A 17,639-nucleotide genomic window follows, 5' to 3' on the forward strand; every position below is an offset into this window, starting at 1 on the left:
CAGAGAGAGACCTCATCTCGCTCCCCTTGTACCTCCCTCAGCATGAAATAACTAGAGACTAGAGAACTATAAAATATGCCAAGTAGGCCTTTTGAGAGGTTGACTGTTGTAATACAAACCAATGCCAACTGAAATATTACTTAGGCCTAAAAATGAATTCATGCTTGATTTGTAAATGCAAGCTTTCCATTCACAATGTATTAGAGACGGACGTCGGAGCGGGAAAACAAGGTGATTAAAAAGGGAGGAATATAGAGTGAGTAAAGGAAATTACATTTATTCAACTGTTAAAGACGAACATTGGCATTAAAAACTGCTAATTTAGCGAAATCGATGATGAAACATCAGTGGGTGAAGATCACGTCACTGAGGAAAATATTGCCGTGGCAGAACAGCACGTTGCAGTGGTTGAGGACAAAACCGAGTGACAATCAGGAGCCTTTTGAGAAACGTAAAATGGCTGAAATTGTTGGAAACATTGGACAGTTTGATGGAAGTATTGAGCAGTGGCGCTCATACAGAACGGTCTGAACTGTGAATACATTTTATTTTATTATATATATATTTTTTTTTTGCTACGCAACCTGCTACAGTCAAGACAGAACAGATGATAATAAAACGTTTCACTTCGTAGTTTAGCCCAAATACTAGTCTGTCTGTAAAGGTGTAATAAAGAACAGCGTTAAACTCACAGTGCTCTGGTAGTTAATACAGCAGCCAAGCATTGTCACTGATTCTCCCTCTTCCTGATTTATTCTCTTGAACCTAAACATTTTAGCAATGACTAGTGTTTTTGGTGAACTGTGTCCTTTCAGTATTTCCACTGTGCAGTAAAGTAGAGTACAGTAGAATAGGACTCCAAGTGGCGCAGTGGTAAAGGCACTGCATCTCGGTGCTAGAGGCATCACTACAGACCCCAGGTTTGATTCCAGGCTGTATCACATCCAGCTGTGATTTGGAGTCCCATAGGAGCGCCGCACAGTTGGCCCAGCGTCGTCCAGGATTGGCCGGTGTAGGCCGTCATTGTAAGTAAGAATTTGTTCTTAACTGACTTGCCTAGTTAAATAAAATAATAAAAAATGGTGTGTCCATTGAACTGGACGAGGAAGTCACACTGAATATACTGACCTGCTGGGTGGGCAGCACGGCTACTATGTCACTTCCTTACTATAGGGTAAGCCGGATGGAGATCAACACCAGAGTGCATTCGGAAAGTATTCAGACCCCTTCCCTTTTTCCACATTTTGTTATGTTCTAACTTTATTCTATGTTTTTTCTTAATTAAAACAAAAACGTGTTTTGAGACATTTTTGCAAATGTATTAAAAATAAAAATCTGAAATACCTTACATAATTATTCAGACCCTTTGCTATGAGACTCGAAAATTGAGCTCCGGTGCATCCTGTTTCCATTGATCATCCGTGAGATGTTTCTGCAACTTGATTGGAGTCCATCTGTGGTAAATTCAATTGATTGGACTTGACTTGGAAAGGCACACACCTGTCTATATAAGGTCCCACAGCTGACAGTGCATGAAAGACCAAAAGCCAAGCCATGAGGTCGAAGGCACAGAACTGGGGAAGAGTACCAAAACATGTCTGCAGCATTGAAGGTCCCCAAGAACACAGTGGCCTCCATCATTCTAAAATGGAAGACGTTTGGAACCACCAACACTCTTCCTAGAGCTGGCCCCGGGCCAAACTGAGCAATCAGGGGAAAAGGGCCTTGGTCAAGGAGGTGACCAAGAACCCGATGGTCACTCTGACAGAGCTCCACATTTCCTCCGTGGAGATGGGAGAACCTTCCAGAAGGACATGCCGCCAGAAAGAAGACACTACTCAGTAAAGCCCACATGACAGCCCGCTTGAACGCCATCGATCCCGATCAAACATCTCTGTGGAGACCATCCAACCTGACAGAGCTTGAGAGGATCTACAGAGAAAAATGCTTGTAAAAGCTTGTAGCGTCATACCCAAGAAGACTCGAGCAGAGAGGAGCTGGAGCGGAGTGAGCTTTCTTTGCCCACTCCAATTTTGCTCAAGTAGCACTCCAAGTAGTGCTCACTTCACGAGCTCAGGGCATGCTCTATTTGTGTGCTCCTATATCCCATTGCTTTAGCTACTGTCATGGAGTTCACTAAATATTTTCATTAAAGAAACTGATAAAAACACACAGGTGCAAAATGAAGGTGACACAAAAGATAAGGACTAAGAGCAAGAGAGGGAATTCGGTGATGTAGTGTACACAACTAAAGAATCACTGTGGATATCTGAAAAGACACGTATCCTGGAAGCATGTGATGGTGTACTTACTATGTGCACATGCTAACAAAAAGAAACGAGGTAGGTAGCTAGCTAAGTGTGTCATTGTAGCAAAGTATTTATAGACCAAAAAAAATCCTATCACTTAAAAGTTTAGTTCATTTTCGTTCTATCATTTATACAATAGGCTATCATTGATTTTGGTCCAATAGGCCTGACATATTACCTCTTTGAAGAAGCTTTCCATTTTGATTAGGTTATTATGCCTAGAAACCTGTAGGGAAACCTATATAAAGACAGTTAAACAAATCGGTATCCCTTCCTAGCCTGGCGAAAGTGGCCTAAAGGGTGTTATGCCCAATGGTGATACAAGCACAGAGAGGGTGTTCTTCACTGCTGGTCGGCTCTCCAGGGACCATCACATGGGCCTGAAGCCACAGACTCTGCCCAAACTTCTGTTTCAAAAAATGTATTGACAACAAACTTAACAAAACAAATATGTATTGCATTTTTTGATTAATTTGTATTTAATAGTCACAGCCTATATGCACAACTTATATATAGTATAATGATTTAATACAACAACAACACAAAATTAAATGATGAGCGCTTAATGTCCCTGCCAGCCAAGTGTATCACACTCACAAATGCTTCACAAGTTCTTTATTTGTAAGCTATAGCCTTCAAATAATCTAAATAATATAGCCTAAATAATTCATTTTCTCTCTTAGTCTCCCTGTTTGTCTCCTGACCTATTTAGAGTATTTATATGCTGTTTAATACGACATGCAGACTATTTGAAATGATGAGCGCTTCTTACAGTCACCTCTTCATGTTGGTTATGTAAATACTTTTCATTTAAATCATATGGTTTCAATACTTCAAAACCAAGTAGTCACAAAAATAGATGGGTGTTGGTTAAATCGAGATTTTGATGTTGCATTTTTTCCCCCTGTAAGGACGCTGAGTGCCGGAGCGTACCCTGTGAGCGTACCCCGTGAGCGTACCCCGTGAGCGATGAGTTGGATTTCAGAAAACATACTCTGATCGACACAGGGGCAGCTGTATCTTGTGTCAGACACAGTCTACAGAAAGACACTGAAACACCTTCCACTTCAGCCAGCATACTAGACAGCGTGTTAAAGACTTCCACTTCAGCCAGCATACTAGACATCGTGTTAAAGACTTCCACTTCAGCCAGCATACTAGACATCGTGTTAATTAAAGACTTCCACTTCATCCAGCATACTAGACATCGTGTTAAAGACTTCCACTTCAGCCAGCATACTAGACATCGTGTTAAAGACTTCAACTACATCCAGCATACTAGACATCGTGTTAATTAAAGACTTCCACTTCATCCATACTAGACATCGTGTTAAAGACTTCAACTACATCCAGCATACTAGACATCGTGTTAAAGACTTACACAGGTGAATCTGTCACCGTGAAATAGACATCATTGATGTCACAGTTCAGTTAAATGTACAAACTGAAAAAGCTGACACTATACGTCGTGAAAGGAGACTATCCATCCCTACTGTGGCATTCGTGGCTGGAGACAATCACACTGGGTTGGCCATCATTGCATACAACGACACATGGAGACTAAGGCTATACCCGTCATCTTAAAGAAACATGGAGGATTATGTATTGGAGAGCATGAAAGACATTTCAGTAAAGCTTAGCATTAAGCCTGACAGCAAACTAACATTTCTGAAAGGACAACCCTGTACCTTATGCTATCAGACCAAAAGTTGAGGCTGACTTGGACGCTTTAGTCAAGAACAAAGTACTGGGAGCCAGTCAGCTTGAGTGGATGGGCTACACCCATCGTACCAGTCCTTAAGAAGGATGGTGGAATCTGGATACAAGGAGACTAACACACATCGACAACCTTGTTGCGGGCTCATCTGTGGGGGGGGGGGGGGTTTGTTTAGCAAAATCGAACTCTGTCTACTTGCAGATGCACGTGGATGAAGCAAGGGGCTCTTCAGGTACTGGCATCTACTGTTTAGAATCACAAGTGCACCAGCACTGTTCCAAAGGGCAGATCTTGAGTAGAGGAATACTTGGATGACATCCGCGTTACTGGGAAAGATGAAGAGGACCATCTCCAGAACTTGCATGAAACTTTACAGCGATTGACGGACTGCGAGTTCGTAAGGACAAATTCTTCCATTCTTCCAATCATCAGTTGAATACCTTGGACACATCATCGACGACACATACCTTCACCAGGCTCCATCTAAGGTAATGGCTATCTTGGATGCCCCAGCCCCTGAGAATGTGAGTCAATTCAATTATTTCCTGGGGTTACGGAATTATACAGACACTTAATTCCGAGATTAGCAGTGAAGCTGAAGCCACTGCATCAGTTGCTTTGTCAGGACAAATCATGGAAATGGACAAAACAAAGCATTTGTGAAAACCAAGGAAACACACTTGAAATCTAAGGCACTGACATACTTCGACCTGTCAGTGCACAACTAGCTTGACATGCTAGTCCCTACGGTGTGGGAACAGTTTTGTTCCATATCATGCCTTCTGGTGAAAAGAAGCCGATCGCTATCGCATCGGACATTGAACAAAGCAGAAATGAACTATGTACAGATAGAATGAGGAGGCCTAGGCATCGTTGTTTGGAGTGCATACGTTTCACCAGTATCTGTACAGGAGGAAGTTTACCCTTACAGATCATCATCCGCATGAACCACATACTAGGATTCCGTCACTGCTGCCAGCAGAATGCAAAGGTGGCTTTGTTGTTGTCAGCACACAACTACAACATCAAGTACCACAAGTCAGAATCGGCAATGCAACGCCTGTGGTCAAACCAGAGTCTTCTACTTCAGACAAATGTGGAGAAACACCAGAAAAAACCCGGTGTTATCTGAAGTGATGAACATCAACGCAGGAGATGCTCAGAAGCTGAAACCTTGCCTTTTCAAGAGAACTGAGCTGTACAGTCCAGTTGTCTTCTGTGGGGGAGGAGAGTTATTACTCTGGCCTTCACTGAGGAAACCAGTGTTGAAACTGCTGCACTCAGGTCAAAGCTACCTCTGGTGGCCTGGATTGGATGGAAGCATTGAGGAGAAAGCAAAAATATGTTCCTTGTGTCAGAAGGTTTGCTAATGAAATTTAACTTGCACCTCTTCATCCGTGGGATTGACCACACATACACATCGACTTCACAGGTAAATTTGAAGACATAATGTTTCTCGTGGTTCTCATTGATCCTCATAACAAGTGGCCATCGTGAGGTCTACTACTGCAGATGTCTACCTTCCTACAGGTGAATAGCGTACAACACTTCAGGTCCTCGGGTCCTATCATCAACGGGCCGGCCGGAGAGGTTTGTACAGACCATGAAACATGCTTTGAAAGCGTTTCAGGGTCAAGGGACACTGCACCAACGCTTGCACAACTTCCTGCCATCCAGGAACACGCCACACACAACCACAAAATCTTTGCCTACTCATGAAAAGAGAAGCTTGTAAATGTGTTTATGTATTGGAGATCTACAAAACTGTTTATTTATTTAATGTGGCTCAGTTGGTATTTTATTAGCATCCCCATTAGCTGTTTATAAAGTAGCAACTACTCTTCCTGGAGTCCACACAAAACATAACATATTACATAATACAGAGCATTAATAAACAACAGCTCAAGGACAGAACTACTACATACATTACAATTTATCAATACATATCAATACATATCAATACATCAATACATACACTAGGTCAAATGGGGGAGAGGCGTTGTGCCGTGAGGTGTTGCTTTATCTGTTTTTTGAAACCAGGTTTGCTGTTTACTTGAACAATATGAGCTGGAACAGAGTTCCATGCAGTAATGGCTCTATATAATACTGTACGATTTCTTGAATTTGTTCTGGATTTGGGGACTGTGAAAAGACTCTTGGTGGCTTGTCTGGTGGGGTTAGGTGTGTGTCAGAGCTGTGTGTAAGTTGACTATGCAAACCATTTGGGATTTAACACAATAATGTTTCTGATCAAAAGAAGGAGTGATGTAGTCAGTCTCTCCTCAACTCTTAGCTAAAAGAGACTGGCATGCATAGTATTTATATCAGCCCTCTGTTTACAATGAAGAGCAAGACATTGTTCTGACCAGCTGCAGCTTAACTAGGTATTTCCTTGCAGCACTCAACCAAATGGCTGGACAATAATGAAGACAAGACAAAACTAGAGCCTAAAGGACTTTTGAGTGGGGTGTAAAAAAAACAGAGCATATCTTTATTAATGACAGACCTCTCCCCATCTTTACAACCATTGAATCTATATGTTTTGACCATGACAGTTTACAATCTAAGGGAACACCAAGTAATTTAGTCTCCTCAACTTGTTCAACATCCACACCATTCATTACCAGATACAGCTGAGTTCTAGAATTTAGGGAATGATTTGTACCAAATACAATGCTCTTAGTTTTAGAGATGTTCAGGACCAGTTTATTACTGGCCACCCATTCTAAAGCAGACTGCAAATCTTTGTTAAGGGTTTCAGTGACATCATTAGCTGTGGCTACTGATGCGTATATTGTTGAATCATCAGCATACATGGACACACGTGCTGTGTTTAATGCCAGTGGCAGGTCATTAGTAAAAATAGAAAAGAGTAGAGGGCCTAGAGAGCTGCCCTGCGGTACACCACACTGTTTGACATTAGAGAAGCTTCCATTAAATAAAACCCTTTGAGATCTATTAGCTCTGAATCCACAATATGGCAGAGGTTGAAAAGCTATATGTTTTTTCAACAACAGGTTATGGTCAATAATATCAAAGGCTGCATTGAAATCTAACAGTACAGATCTCACAATCTTGTAATTATCAATTTCTTTCAACCAATCATCAGTCATTTGTGTCGTCAGTGCAGTACATGTTGAGTGCCCTTCTCTGTAAGCATGCTGAAAGTCTGTTGTTAATTTGTTTACAGAGAAGTAGCATTGTATTTGGTTAAACACATTTTATTCCAATAGTTTGGTAAGAGTTGGCAGACAGCTTATTGGTCTGCTGTTAGAACCAGTAAAGGCTGTTTTTTCTTGGGTAATTACTTTGGCATCCCTTTTTCTTGTGCCCACTTTACCAATAACCGGCAAATGGTTTTTACTTTTAATTTAAAGTCCTCCAAAGTGTTTTATCCATCATTCTTTATATCATTGATCGGTTTCTTCTTCTTCTTTTGTTGAGTTTAGTCACATAATTTCTCAATTTGCAGTAAGTCAGCCAGTCAGATGTGCAGCCAGACTTATTAGCCACTCCTTTTGCCCCATCTCTTTCAACAATACAGTTTTTCAATTCCTCATCAATCCACGGAGCCTTAACAGTTCTAACAGTCAGTTTCTTAACAGGTGCATGTTTAGACCTCTGTTTACAGTCCTGTCTCTTCTATAAATGCTATATCCTTGTATTGCTACTGATGTATCATCAATCAATTATCTAAGTGAGTCTCAGAATGGCTAATATATGAATGTTATCTGATGTTAGCAAGTTATTGATTTCATGAACCTTATTTCTAAGGCTAGATACAGTTAAAGTTGGAAGTTAACATACACCTTAGCCAAATACATTTAAAAATCAGTTTTACACAATTCCTGACATTTAATACTAGTAAAAATTCCCTGTCTTGGGTCAGTTAGGTATCACCACTTTATTTTAAGAATGTGAAGTGTCAGAATAATAGTAGAGAGAATTATTTATTTTATTTTTTATTTTTTTCATCACATTTCCAGTGGGTCAGAAGTTTACATACACTCAATTAATATTTGGTAGCATTGCCTTTAAATTGTTTAACTTGGGTCAAACGTTTTGAAAAGCCTTCTACAAGCTTCCTACAATAAGTTGGGTGAATTTTGGCCCATTCCTCCAGACAGAGCTGGTGTAACTGAGTCAGGTTTGTAGGCCTCCTTGCTCGCACTCGCTTTTTCGGTTCTGCACAACTTTGGAAGTATGCTTGGGGTCACCATTTAGAAGACTTTTTGCAACCAAGCTTTAACTTCCTGACTGATGTCTTGAGATGTTGCTTAAATAAATAAAAATCTTGCTTGTTTGTAGGTGACCAAATACTTATTTTCCACCGTAATTTGCAAATACATTCATAAAAATCCCAATATAGTTGAAGTGTACCTATGATGAAAATTACAGGCCTCTCTCATATTTTTAAGTGGGAGAACTTGCACAATTGGTGGCTGACTAAATACTTTTTTGCCCCACTGTATTAAAATGGGCTATTTTCAGCCCTTTCCTGCATAGCTTTTCAGAGATAGACATAATATTGAAATGAGCAGACAAAGCAAGATAAAATAAATATACATTCAGCAGTCCTTTAATCATTTGGTTTTTGCTGCGGGGTTGAAGCTACAAACCCATAGTCTTGGCTCTCTCATCCCTTCCAGTCTTCTGGGAGGGAGGGTGGACAATGAGCCTGTCGTAGCGGATGAAAGCAATGTCCTCACACGCTCTGGCAGCTTCCATGGCTGGGATCAGCTACTTCCTCTTCTGGCCACAGCTTCAGGATAGTCCTCGTTGAGGAAGATATACATTCCTCTAAAGTTCTTGGCTCTTTCCAGAACAACTACCTTGTCCTTGAACCTCGGGAACTTGACCACTTGACCACCTGGGCCTGTCACCTGGGCCGGTGGTGGGTTTTCCAGTCCTGTGGGCGCGCTCCACCTCAATCTTCCTGTGGTCCATCTTCAATTTCTCAGAGATAATTTCCCTCACTTTGTTCTAATCTCCATCCAGGTGTAATGTTGAGATTCTGCAATTCTGTTGTTCCGCTTTGATTGTCCCTCATTGTTATCATGGATTCACACACAGAGCAATGACTTACAGATTGCTGTCACCTTGCCGTTCTCCTGTTTCAACTCATCGAGCAGACCCTGGGAGGACTGCAAACTGTTCTTCAGGACCTGGACCTCTCTGGTCCATTCGTTTATTAGTTGAATCCAGTATTTGGACAAAACACTTGAAGCTAATTTTCTGCTTGTAGAACTCTTTTTGTTTGTTTAAAAGATCCTTTGTCTGTGATAGAGAGACCCCACTGTCCTCAACGGTAATCCCAACGGCTTTGGTCTTTGTCATATTAGCTAGCAACGTTTACACTGTTACTCCTCGTAGTTCCAGACAGGGAAGGTCACAGGGAAGATTAAAAACAACAAACATCAGGGATCTAGAAACCCGGGACAATCCGTGGTCTCAGCCACAATGGCTAACCGCGTCGCTGGCTGAGTTCAAGCCCTCAAGAAACCCAGCTAGCGTATAGCTAGCAGCTAGGCTCAGACCCGGACTTGGTCGGAAGGATCACTGAACAGAGAGTAGCAGTCTTAGCAACTGATGCCAACTGTGTCGTGGGATCCAAACTAAAAAGTTAGCTAGCTACTAAGAAACTTTCCAATATACATTTAAAACAACACACTTTCCAAAACAACAAACCGAGCTCTCCCTGTTCAACAGGAAGTGACAGGGATTGGATATAAACAAGAGAGTGGAGCTGTGAAAGTGTAACAAACTGGTTCATCATAAGAGGAGATGTTATATATTGGGATTGTTCCATTTGTACTTCCAGACTTGCCGTAGTTGTGCCCCAGAGCATCATGGGTGTTGGATGATGTATATTAGCATGTTCCAGGAAAATGGATAACGATTTAAAAATAAAAAAATAAGATTAACTGTACACACCACTGGGATCGAATTATCTCTCTCTGCCTGTCTCTCTCGTTCTCTCTCTTTCTCTCTCCTTCTCTCTCCTTCTCTCTCATTCTCTCTCTTTCTCTCTGCCTCTCTGCCTCTGCTCTCTGCTCTCTGCCTCTGCCTCTCTGCCTCTGCCTCTCTGCCTCTGCCTCTGCCTCTCTGCCTCTCTCTCTTTCTCTCTCTGCCTGTCTCTCTTTCTCTCTCTGCCAGTCTCTCTGCCATTTTCTCTCTTTCTCTCTCTTTCTCTCTCTTTCTCTGTCTCTCTGCCTCTCTGCCTCTCTCTCTTTCTGCCTGTCTCTCTGCCCTTTTCTCTCCTTCTCTCTCTTTCTCTCTCTTTCTCTCTCTTTCTCTGTCTCTTTCTCTTTCTCTCACTTTCTCTCTCTTTCTCTGTCTCTCTCTTTCTCTTTCTCTCTCTTTCTCTCTGCCTCTCTGCCTGTCTCTCTGCCTTTCTCTCTGCCTCTCTGCCTGTCTCTCTGCCTTTCTCTCCCTCTGTCTCTCTGTCCATCTCTCCCTATCTCTCTGCCGGTCTCTGCCTTTCTCTCTCTCTGTCACTCTGTCTGTCTCTCTGCCCTTCTCTCTCTCTGTTTCTCTGCCTGTCTCTCTGCCCTTCTCTCTCTCTGTTTCTCCGCCTGTCTCTCTGCCCTTCTCTCTCTCTGCTTTTCTCTCTCTCTGCCCTTCTCTCTCTCTGCCTGTCTCTCTCCCCTTCTCTTTCTCTGTCTCTCCCACTCTCCATTTCAATTTGCTTCATTGGTATACCGTGTAACGTATTGATACATATTGCCAAAGCACAATGTTACAATTGAAAATAGAGTAATTAACAGTTATTTCTCTCTCATACCAAACATCAGATTAGACAGTTATCATCAGAACATTGGTATCTATGCTCTACAAGCACACTTCTCTGACCAGGCAGAGACCCAGGCAGAGACCCAGGCTGAGACCCAGGCTGAGACCCAGGCTGAGACCCAGGCCACCTGCTACGTTATAGCAACACAAGAAAACACTTCCTGCTCATTAGCCATTAATAACTATTTACTGTGTGTCAATACACATCCAATAACAGTTACAACAGTGGTGTGTGGTTGCGACCCAAATGGCACCCTATACCCTACTTTTGAGTAGAATCCTATGGGCCCTGGTCTAAAGTAGTGCACTATATATGGAATAGGGTGCCATTTGGGACTTGAAAGTTGTGTTTGAAGGGGATGAGAGTAGAGCCCTGAGGGCAACAAGTGTTTTTTATGTTGTTCAATAGCAGCGCTTCCTCCTGCTGATTGGGCTGATAAATAAAAATAAATCCTGTAATTAGTTACCCTGACGGGTTCTGTAATTAGTTAACCGGAATGGTTCTGCAATTAGTTAACTGTAATGGTTCTGCAATTAGTTAACCGGAATGGTTCTGTAATTAGTTACTACCCTGAAGGGTTCTGTAATTAGTTACTACCCTGAAGGGTTCTGTAGTTAAATTGACAGATTCTGGGAGCCATGCCACACGCTGGGGATAGATAGTTAGATAGATAGATAGATAGATGATCCCCCCCCACACACAGAAGCTAAGTCAGGTTTATCCAAGTCAGGTTGATCAAAGTCAGGTTTATATGAGTCAGGTTCATCTGAGTCAGGTTTGATCTCAGGGTTGAAGCCCCCAGACATTTACAAGGAATCACCGTTACCATCAGGTCAATTGGGACTCATATTTTAATAATAATGGCGTCTTTTGTTTTGACATCTGGAGATACATTCATGAAGGGATGAAGAGCTCTTCTTTAGTGTGTGTAGATTTGCCTGTTTTCTTTCTGTCAATTACAGGAAGTGGTCTTCACTATAGCCCCGGCCCCCTGGGGAAATGACCTCACTAAGCATCTCATTCGGCCTCTCTGGAAAGACCCCCAGCTCATCTCCAAGGACTGTGTCCCGATTGGAACCCAATTCCGTGTGTTATTTAACAAGGCAATTCAGTGTATCGTCCACTACGTTGCGTCAAGATGGTGCAGACAGACATGGCAGCTCTGCATCTAACTCCTAAGAAACTTTGTAGTATTTCTTTATTTTGTGTGTTATTTATTGTATTAGTTGCCCAGAATTTTTTTTTTGTGTGTTATTACCCACAGCTGGAAATAACTTTGGGATATCAGAGTGGCGGTAACTCACCAGGATTACGACCAAGAATACGACTTTCCCAAATTGGATCCTTTGTTCGTACCCCCCAGGGCAATAGAACTTATCACAGAGGCTACTCCAAGACGCTGCTGGCGGAGAATAGGTATTCGGAGTGGACTTCTAGTCCGACTCAGGATGCATGCACACCATCCACCACTTCCGAGTATATTACTCGCTAATGTTCAGTCCCTGGACAATAAAGTAGACAAGCTCAGGGTGAGGGTCTCCTTCCAGAGAGACATCAGGGACTGTAACATACTCACGGAATCATGGCTCTCTCTGAATATATTAACCCTGTCCATATAGCCAGCTGGATATTCAGTTCTTTGTGCCGACAGAAATAAATATCTCTCCCGGGAGAAGTGTATGTTGTGTGGTGTATGTTTCATGATGAACTACTCATGGTGTGATTGTGACAACATACAGAACCTCAAGTCTTATTGTTCACCCAACTTAGAATACCTCACAAACAAATGCAGACCATATTACCTCCAAAGAGAATTCTATTCGGTTATAGTCATAGCCGTGTATATTCCCCCTCAAGCCAGATACCACGACGGCCCTCAAGGAACTACACTGGAATTTGTGCAATCTGGAAACCATATATGATGAGGCCGCATTTATTGTAGCTGGGGATTTTAACAAAGCAAATTTGAGGAAAACTGTCCCAAAGCTCTACCAACACATTGACTTAAGCACTCGATCTGGAAATTCAATAGACCACTGCTACTCTCATTTTCAAGATTCCTACAAGGCCCTCCCCCGCCTTCCCTCGGCAAATCAGATCACGACTCCATTTTGCTCCTCCGCCCGCTTTGAGAATAACACAGTGCCATCGACGCGGCCTGCTCCCAAGGACTGTGGGATCTCATTTTCCGTGGCCGACTTGAGTAAGACATTAGAGCGTGTTAACCCTCGCACGGCTGCCAGCCCAGACGGCATCCCTAGCTGCGTCCTCAGAGCATGCGCAGACCAGCTAGCTGGAGTATTTACGGACATATTCAATCTCTCCCTATCCCAGTCCGCTGTCCCCGCTTGCTTCAAGATGTCCACCATTGTTCCTGTACCCAAGAAAGCGAAGGTAACTGAACTAATTGACTATCACCCCGTAGCCCTATCTTCTGTCATCATGAAGTGCTTTGAAAGGCTAGTTAAGGATCATATCACCTCTACCTTACCTGACACCCTAGACCCACTCCTATTTGCTTACTGCCCCAATTGGTCCACAGACGATGCAATCCATCTGGATAAGAGGAATACCTATGTAAAAAAATTGTTTTATTGACTATAGCTCAGCCTTCAACACCATAGTACTGTACCCTCCAAGCTCATCATTAAGCCCGGGGCCCTGGGTCTGAACCCGGACCTGTGCAACTGGGTCCTGGACTTCCTAACGGGCCGCCCCCATGTGGTGAAGGTAGGAAACAACAGCTCCACTTCGCTGATCCTCAACACTTGGGCCCCACAAGGGTGCGTGCTTAGCCCCCTCCAGTACTCCCTGTTCACCAATGACTGCATGGCCACGCATGCCTCCAACTCAATCATCAGGTTTGCATGCGTCACAACAGTAGTAGGCCTGATTACCAACAACGACGAGACGGCCTACGGGGAGGAGGTGAGGGCCCTAATGGAGTGGTGCCAGGAAAATAGCCTCATGCTCAACATCAACAAAGGAGCTGATCATGGACTTCAGTAAACAGCAGAGGGAGTACGCCCCCTAACCACATCGACAGGACCGCAGTGGAGAAAGTGGAAAGCTTTAAGTTCCTCAGTGCCCACATCACTGACGATCAGAAATGGTCCACCCACAGAGACAACGTGGTGAAGAAGGCGCAACAGTGCCTCTTCAACCTCAGGTGGCTGAAGACATGTGGCTTTGCCCCTAAGACCCTCAGAAACTTTTACAGATTGAGAGCATCCTGTCTAGCTGTATCACCGCCTGGTACGGCAACTTCGGCAACTTCACCAACCACAATGGCAGGGCTCTGCAGAAGGTGGTGCGGTCTGCCCAACGCGTCACCGGGGGCACACTGCCTGCCCTCCAGGACACCTACTGCACCTTATGTCACAGGAAGGCCAAAAAGATCATCAAGCACATCAACCACCCGAGCCATGGCCTGTTCACCCCGGTATCGTCCAGAAGGCGAGGTCAGTATAGCTGCATTAATGCTGGGACCGAGAGACTGAAAAACAGCTTCTATCTCAAGGCCATCAGCCTGTTAAATAGCCATTACTAGCCGGCTAACACCTAGCTAGTCAACCCTGCACCTTAGAGGCTGCTGCCCTATATACATAGACATGGAATCACTGGTCACTTTAATAATGTTTACGTACTGCTTTACTCATCTCATATGTATATACTGTATTCTACTCTACTGTATTTTAGTCTATGCCACTCCAATGTTGCTTGTCCAAATGTTTTTATATTTCTTAATTCCATTCTTTTACTTTTAGATTTGTGTGTATTGTTGTGAATTGTTAGATATTACTCCACTAGTGGAGCTAGGAACACAAGCATTGCACTGCACCTGAAATAACATCTGCTAAATATGTGTATGTGATCAATAATATTTTATTTGATTCAATTTGATATTTGGGGTCACACACCACCTAACTCAACTAATCTAAGCTCAACTCAGCTATGGGATGAGGGGTTAGTTCTCAGTTCAGCTAGGGGATGAGGGGTTAGTGCTCAGTTCAGTTAGGGGATGAGGGGTTAGTGCTCAGCTCAGCTAGGGGATGAGGGGTTAGTGCTCAGCTCAGCTAGGGGATGAGGGGTTAGTGCTCAGTTCAGCTAGGGGATGAGGGGTTAGTGCTCAGTTCAGCTAGGGGATGAGGGGTTAGTGCTCAGTTCAGCTAGGGGATGAGGGGTTAGTGCTCAGTTAGGCTAGGGGATGAGGGGTTAGTGCTCAACTCAACTAGGGGATGAGGGGTTAGTGCTCAGTTCAGCTAGGGGATGAGGGGTTAGTGCTCAGTTCAGCTAGGGGATGAGGGGTTAGTACTCAGCTCAGCTAGGGGATGAGAGGTTAGTGCTCAGTTCAGTTAGGGGATGAGAGGTTAGTGCTCAGCTCAGCTAGGGGATGAGGGTTAGTGCTCAGTTCAGCTAGGGGATGAAGGGTTAGTGCTCAGTTAGGCTAGGGGATGAGGGTTTAGTTATTGATGAGTGTTCTATTCTAGTCACCTTCCATTGACCAACCAGGGGTTGGACCTTAATACCAGAACCGCCTGGCCTTTCTGCCTGTAGGTACCAGCTAGATAACGTCTGCCGATGCATATCACCTCACAAGGTGCACAAACATAAGCACCGAAGCTTGATAAATAGTGCTTGCGCTATTGCAAAGGATTAATTGCTTGAAGAAATATTAGTGGAAATATATAAATCTAAAACAAAACAACAGTCATTTGTTTAGAAAGATGTCAAGGACATGTTTGGTATAATTCTACAATGTCCTAGAAAAAAACACTTTGGCCTGTTTTCATTTCCCTTACAATAAAAACGTTACAGTATATAATCCATTTAATCAACTTTATTTGTTGATTCGATTAGTAACAGAGTTATAGTTTTATATATTTATATATTTACATAGTTTTAGTAATTCATAAAGTCCAGTTAAAGCTTATTTTGTAGAAACCAAAAAGATAATAATAATAATATAACCAATCAGGTCAAGGGTCAAATTGTTTGTTGTGTTCCAAAACAAAAGCACGAAAAGCATGAACAATTGTAAAGGTTGAATTGCATAAAGAAATATTCAGGAAATATGTTCATGACAAGATATAAAACAGTCGTTTGTTGATTGTATCAGACACTGTATTGGGCCCTTATACCCGTGCCTTTACAAATTAATCAATCTCGTCTTCTTTTTATGCTTCGGTTTCAAAGTCACAACACAGTTTTGGGGATAACAGGGCTGGTGCGTTGGAGCTGAAGATAGCTTTGAGTGGAGTTAGGTCAAATTAAATAGGAAACGCAAAACACCAGTCTCAATGTCAACAGTGAAGAGGCAACTCCGGGATGCTGGCCTTCTAGGCAGAGTTCCTCTGTCCAGTGTTTGTGTTCTTTTGCCCATCTTCATATTTTCTATTTTTTGGCCAGTCTAAGATATTGCTTTTTCTAAGCAACACTGCCTAGAAGTCCAGCATCCCAGAGTCGCCTCTTCACTGTTGATGTTGAGACTGGTGTTTTGTGGGTACTATTTAATGAAGCTGCCAGTTGAGGACTTGTGAGGTATCTGTTTCTCAAACTAGACACTCTAATGTACTTGTCCTCCCACTCCTAGTTCTATTCTTGTTAGGGCCAGTTTGCGCTGTTCTGTGAAGGGAGTAGTACACAGCGTTGTAAGAGATCTTCAGTTTCTTGGCAATTTCTCACATGGAATAGCCTTCATTTCTCAGGACAAGAATAGACTGACGAGTTTCAGAAGAAAGTTATTTGTTTCTAGCCATTTTGAGTCTGTAAATCGAACCCAAAAATGCTGATGCTCCAGATACTCAACTAGTCTAAAGAAGGCCAGTTTTATTGCTTATTTAATCCGTACACAGTTTTCAGCTGTGCTAACATAATTGCGAAAGGGTTTTCTAATGATCAATTAGCCTTTTAAAATTATATACTTGGATCAGCTAACACAACGTGCCATTGGAACATAGGAGTGATAGTTGCTGATAATGGGCCTCTGTACGCCTATGTAGATATTCCATTAAAAATCTGCCATTTCCAGCTACAATAGTCATTTACAACATTAACAATGCCTACACTGAATTTCTGATTAATGTTATGTTATTTTAATGGACAAAAATGTTGCTTTTCTTTTAAAAACAAGGGCATTTCTAAGTGACCCCAAACTTTTGAACAGTAGTGTGTGTATATACTGTATATATAAATATAGTTCCAGTTAACAGTTTGGACACACCTACTCATTCAAGGGTTTTCTTTATTCTTACTATTTTCTACATTGTAGAATAATAGTGAAAACATCAAAACTATGAAATAACACATATGGAATCATGTAGTAACCAAAAAATTAAAATATATGTTATCATTTTAGATTCTTCAAAATAGCCACCCTTTGCCTTGATGACAGCTTTGTACAGTCTTGGCATTCTCTCAACCAGCTTCACCTGGAATGCTTTTCCAACAGTCTTGAAGGAGTTCCCACATATGCTGAACACAGTTTGGCTGCTTTTCTTTCACTGTGCCGTCCAACTCATCCAAAAACCATCTCAATTTGGTTTAGGTCTGGTGATTGTGGAGGCCAGGTCATCTCATGCAGCACTCCATCACTCTCCTTCTTTGTCAAATAGTCCTTACACAGCCTGAAGGTGTGTTGGGTCATTGTCCTGTTGAAAAACAAATTATAGTCCCACTACACGCAAACCAGATGGGATTGCGTATTGCTGCAGAATGCTGTAGTAGCCATGCTGGTTAAGTGTGCCTTGACTTCTAAATAATCACCAAAAGTGTCACCAGCAAAACACCCCCACATCATCATACCTCCTCCTCCATGCTT

The 17,639-nt window shown here is 42.6% G+C and overlaps 1 protein-coding gene across 1 annotated transcript in view; it reads left to right on the forward strand.

Moving 5' to 3' along the window:
• Positions 1-17,639, forward strand: part of LOC139421811 (glutamate receptor ionotropic, NMDA 3A-like) — a 92,483-nt gene that overhangs the window by 2,085 nt on the left and 72,759 nt on the right. The window lies entirely within an intron of this gene.

Source organism: Oncorhynchus clarkii, chromosome 12, assembly GCF_045791955.1.
Source record: "Oncorhynchus clarkii lewisi isolate Uvic-CL-2024 chromosome 12, UVic_Ocla_1.0, whole genome shotgun sequence".
Lineage (NCBI taxonomy): Eukaryota > Metazoa > Chordata > Actinopteri > Salmoniformes > Salmonidae > Oncorhynchus > Oncorhynchus clarkii.